We start from the raw sequence: 6,495 nt of genomic DNA on the forward strand, positions 1-6,495 counted from the left end.
AATTTTTTGCTAATTTTTTTTTTATGCCAACATGTATGCTGCTCTGTTTGCTAACTTTTTGAAATTTTTGGCAAATGTTTTTTTGCCAACATGTGTGTTGCTCTTTGCTAATGTTTTAAAGCTTTTTATGCCAACATGTATGCTGCTCTGTGTTTGCTAACTTTTTGAAATTTTTTGCTAATTATTTTTTTTTTTTTATGCAAATATATATGCTGCTCTGTGTTTGCTAACATATTACTTGCAACCTTCACACTATAAAAGTACTGTACACTGGAAAAGGGACACACTTCAACCCCAGATACAACCATTATGGATTGGCAACATCTTTAGTGCTATCCCTCATTGAGCCATTGCTAGGCTCCTGAGCTTTATGAGTTCCTTCTGCAACACAGAACAGATGCCTATGGAACTGTTAGGGCTAACTGGCGCAACCTGCCATCATTGTTTGCAAAAGGGAAGCTGAATTTTTTTTTTAAGTGTATCTATTTACTGTTCATTCACTTAGCTAAACTAAGTTTAATTTCCCCGCTACTAATTCAACCCCAATGATAATCCTCATTCTAGTACAAAAGATTGTGGTTTAACAGTTTAGAGATTCTAAAATAGAAATATCAATTGAACATCTATTTAAAATTGATTTAAATTTCCAATTGCCACTGAAATTGGATTTTTACTGAAAGGGGGTAGGGGCAAGTAGGAATAGGTAATAGGAATTATTGCTAAAAGCTTTCTGACAGATATACAGTATGATAAGATATACAAAAAAAACATGTAATCAATATCACAATTAATCTAAATTTAATGAAATACCAGATAATGCCAATGTTCAGAGCACAAGTGATCTTCCACTGTATTTTTGAATTGCCACAATATTTCTTCACAACTTCTGAAGTCTGCTTGTAAGCATTCTATAGATGCATCTCCTATGTCCCATTCAACAGTCCAGTTGACCAGGATGACCATACTAGAGTTAGTTTGTTGGGGCCTTCCACATATAGATCAGATGCTTCAGACCTAAGTTACCAATTTGCGCTACTTTAACATCCAGCAAATGGGTTTCAGAAGTATCAGGCCTACTCTTAGCTGCCACAGAGTCTGTCCAACAGCTCAAACTCCAAACCAAAACTGTATTTCCAGCCAGAGATCACACAGCAGGAAACTTCTCACTGAATAGCTCTTAGTGAAATGAATGAATGTCCAGACAAATTTGCAATAACACAAGATGACTTTCACTAAAGGATAAGTCAGTCAGTACCATTAAATTACTTTCATTAAAGGCACACATACTTATTAGGTTGCAAAAAATAAACATGATCATCTTTCTTTTAGTGGCTACAGACATTGAGAATATTACCCCCTGGCTGAGTACTGCAACTTAGTAAACTGCTCCAGGAATGATAGAACTCTCTTATGCTTGTTTTCAGGATGTGACCAGGAGCAAAACAAAAGTTGTCCTCCTTCTAACATTTCATAAGCATACTCCAAATCATACTGTCAAATTAATAAACTGGGGGTTCACACTATGAGGTCACATAAGGAAAACCAAACTCTTCTATACTACCTGTAGGACATACATTTCACATCACTGTGGGATCATCTATACGTAAGCCTAATGGCAGGGAACTCTAACTCACATTTTCCTCTCCCTTACATGGAAAATAACAAATAATAGCCAATAAAAGAGTATAACACCCAACACTAAAGAGACCCTCTATTTGTCCCATCTGCTTTACAAGACATGTGAACAGCAGTGGGGACAGTATTCTGCTGCACTGGGTTGTCTAACCAGCTCTGTAATGTCTCAATGGATATGCTGTATAGAATGGGTGGTGTCTAACACTTTTTACTATAGAATGGGTTTATACATAATTCAATCCCTTAAATGCACAATGTTATTGATGTCATTTAAAATTTTTTTTTTCATGCAAAATTTGTTTTATAATTGGAGTTGAATGTTACATTCGTTTTGTATATTATGGAAAATTATCATTATAATTAAAATATCTAAATCACTTATCTGAATCACAGGCAGATGATGTGTGACTCAGTGGTTGCAGACTTTCTTTATTGTAGTAAATTGATTTTAGGGGTGATGTACAGGTGTATAGGTTTCATGCTGCAGGGATGATTTATATAGATATATGTTCTTCTCTTCTAATACCTATAAACCACCGTTTAGCTATGTGTGAGCAAGATTACCACTAGATGTCAGCGTCATAGCTTTTATCATCTCCTAAAACTGACCTTGAAGAAGATAGAAAATTCCAGGTAAATAGATCCAATTAGGTAAAGATAGAAAGGTTTCAGGCAACTCCATTTAATCTAACGATTGCATGTTTTATTCTGACATTTCTAAACCTGTCTGAGTTTCAAAAAAGAAAGATTAATTTTAAAGTCTGAGATGATATTTTTCTCTTTCTTCCATCCAAGATATTTTTATGCACGTATGCATCAAACGCAGGCATTTGCGGCTTGTCGCATTTGCATCAGATGTTATAAACAATAAATGTGCTCTGTAGTAAAATATTGTACCAAATCAGTGTATGAATGGCCATAGACAGGCAGGTGTCACCCTGAAAATGATGGAGAGATGTCTCTTAAAGTTGTCACAGTGCACAGAACCATCACAATTTATTTTCCTGCTTTAGCAATAGATTTTTTTTTCTTTTTGAAGAAAAATCTGTTGTCGGTCAAAATGATGGAAAATATCTTCATATAATACTGATTGTTTACTAGACATCAGTGCTATTGCTGCTAGGCATATTTAATAGAAATAAATACTAATACAATATAGTATGGTGTGAAATGAGCTGAGATAAATTCCCCCCTCTCAATAAAGTATTTAAAGCAAACTCAAGCCCTGTAAATATGTCAGAATTCTGTTGCTGGAAATGATCTGTGATCATTGATGATCATCATTTAGGTAATTTATTTATCCACCAGGACAGATTAATGAATGGCGTGGCAAAACCACTGTACACGCTAGATTTTCTTCTCAATGTGCATGTGTACAAAGCCAAAATCTAAGATGATGTTTTCATACCTGTACTATCACTGAGAATCAGATTAGGATTGAAAGGTGCCCAGGACAAGTTTGCAGCTTTGTCCCACCATTTCATCACATACCAAATGGCTACAAGTGTATCCATCCAGGTGAACTGAAAGGCATGTGCAAAGCTTTACATAAAGCATAAAGATTATAGCATTACCCCTGAGACATCTAATGGGCTCTATACCCCTTTCTAAATTGCCTTGCGAGTTAACCAATACTGCTATCACTGTAGGTCAAGAATTTACTTTATATTGAAGTTGTATTAGCACACTGTCCACTTTACAGCTGTGTTTGTAAATTCTTATTTTAATTGATACCAATTAAATTCATCTAAATTTAAGACCAGCTGTGTTGTGTGTGTGTATACATAGAGAATAATATTTTCTGCTACAATCTCTCCTAGCTATTTTTTACTTTTTTTTCTAAGACCCACTTCACTTGTCTGCAGTAATACAAATACATTGCAGATTGCTATAATTTATTTGCAGTTTGCATTTGAAATTAGATGTTCACTATTACATTGGAGGGTTTTTACAGATGGATGAAACTTTTTGTTTATAGTAAAATTCTAAAAAAAGGGTGGTAATCAGAATCTGTACTCAGTACTAGTCGATGAAAACTCTATGCAGCTTTCTATACAGTTACCCTCTAAAGAACTTTACTAAGTGAAAGCATTTACTGTATGTTTACAGGGTGCAATGAAAACACCTTAGGACGGACTGTACCTTAATACTGACAAAAAGAAAAAACATTTTTAAGATATTTTATATAGGAAATTTTATTAGATACAGATGGGTAACGCGAAAAGGATTTTTTTTTTCATTATTATGTCTAGGGATCAGCCTAAAAAGAAACTTTTTTGAGTGAAATATTAAAGTTATTATTGGTGTCTTTTCATTGCAAATTTTAGTTGCATGACTTTTATGCCTTCCTCATGGCTTTAATGTTTCCAGTCACTCACACAGTACAGCTAGCCATTGAAATACTTTACTTTGAATTATCTAATTCTACACAGTTATTTGTACTCTGACATAAATGCTGAAGCTAGAGGGCCTCTGGCATTCTTGCAAAAATTTCCTCGGACTTCCAATGGTTCCACAAAATTTCGGCGAACCGATTTTGCGAAACCATCGGAAGAAGAAATTAAAAAAGGAGGATTCCCAGAGCTGCATTCAGCCCTGGGAATCCTCCTGTTTGTGATTAATTAACCTCTAGTGCCCCGAGGATCGCACACTCTTCTCAATGAATGCAGCCACAACTACAGCAGCAGCTACAGATACAAATGTATCAATTGTAAGAGATACTTATATTACAATGTCAGGACGTTTTCCTGTGCTGGGCAACTTCTCAATGATTGCAGCTGTGGCTGCATTCATTGAGAAGAGTGTGCAATTCCCGAGGCACTAGAGGTTTATTTACCTCTAGTGCCCGGGGATCGCAGAGGATTTCCAGGGCTGCATGATGCAGTCCTGGAAATCCTCCTGTTCGTGGAGAGCTCGACCTCTCGGCGAATCAGAAGGCCGTTCTCGCTTACATTTTTGGTAAGCGAGAAAGGTCAGATTTGCCGCGAGATCATACTTAATATTCTTGCTCACTCATTCCTAGTAAACATAACAAAAGTCAAAATTTCTGAATATAGTTCATCAGTAGTAACTCTAATATTGCATATGAAATGCTTGCTGACTTTAAATATCTTGTCCATATAGTCCTAGCCTAACTGCAAAACTGAGCAATGTCAACAGGTTTTCACACTAGTCAGTGTTTCTCAATTTTTTTAACATAGGGGACCCCTTAAAAAACCCTTCTATGATTACGATATCCACAGCTCCCTGTACAGTAGTGTGGTGGTCAATAGGAACAATGCCTCTTACATTGCAGGCTAGTAGAAAGGATTTCACCCTTACAGATGGCCAAAAAGATAATTGATGTCAGCAAAATTGACCTAATAGTCCCAAATTTCTTATTGCTCAAGGAACCCCTAGCAACCTCTGGAGGAACCTTGGTTGAGAAACACTGATCTGCATGATCAGAACTCCATCGGATTTGAAAAAGTGAGTCTGACCTGTTTTCATTTGGGTTGTATTCACATAGTATTTTTATGTAATACCTGTCTTTTAACAGAACATATATGGGCTACAGTACTATCAGTGTACAAAAAAATGATTAAACTGTGTCATGCAATATCTTACATGCAATACTATACATGTCTCTGGAACAGACACTTACCATCCACATTAAACTGTTTAGCTGGAAATCTCTAGCACATCAAATAAGACTCCTTTTTTGGGTCATCATCATGATTGCACTAATTTGTGGGGTTTTGAGACCGACTTATGATTAGCGCAGTCATTAACTATTAATTACAGCTATCATGTGAAATTTTTCTACTGTGAGGAGAATCACAACAGTGAGTGATTTGTTTCTAAGACCCTGGTAATTACAGTGAATTCTAAATATAGGAGAAACATATAAATAAATGAACATGTTTTAACATGTGGTTTAAATGATTTTTCAATTCAGATCTGATTTGCAACAAGTTCTCTTTATTTTATTGCAATTTAGGAGCATATATATTTTTGATCATTAAGCGTACAGGCCAATTAAATACCCATTTTTTTTTGGAATGGGCAGCTGTTAGGATAACAGTATATATATCAAATTGACACTTTGCTCTATTTTACTTGCAGAGGAGAAGATAATTAGCTGCCCAGTACTTGGCACTCAATGTGATCTGATAGCGGTATGTTCCATGCATTGCATCGTGGCAGGAATCATTCTTCATAGCACTGAAAGCTTATATTGCATCAAAGCAATTAAGTATTTTTAAATAGTTAAATGCTGCTCAGCAGCTGATCAACAATTGTCATGTGCAAAAACATAAATGTAAATGTTTTTCTTTAGAGTGTTGCTTTAATTTGAACACCTTTGAAGTCAATGAGAACACATTTTATTCATTTGTACACACAGTACACACAGAAATTAGTAACTTTTGAGCCTCCTTCCCGCTATAGCTGTGCACTTTTTTTTTCAAAATGCACTTATGTTGATGTGCGGGTGGCCATATGTTGCATTTGGAAGCCTATTATTTAAAAGAGCAACATAACACACCTCATCATACAAAAATGTAGTGAATTCTGTGCTTTTGAAAGTGATTTTTGACAGCAGTGTGTTGAAGTGCATTGAAGCATGATGAAATTCATTGTGCTGTTAAAATGCAATTGGTGAATTCATGGCAGCCTAGTGAACCAACACATGATATGTTCTGCTCTTTTAAGGCTTAGTCTACACGGACTGTTTCCCCAGCGTTTAACCTGAGGCTTTTAAAGCCCATGTTTGAAATCCCCATGCATTCCAATGGGCTAATCTACACCAGGACGTTTCCTTCAGGCACGTTTTTGAGCTTTATTTTAAACGTTGCTTGCAACGTTTAAAAAATTAAAACG

This window comes from Pyxicephalus adspersus, chromosome 6 (genome assembly GCF_032062135.1).
Source record: "Pyxicephalus adspersus chromosome 6, UCB_Pads_2.0, whole genome shotgun sequence".
NCBI lineage: Eukaryota > Metazoa > Chordata > Amphibia > Anura > Pyxicephalidae > Pyxicephalus > Pyxicephalus adspersus.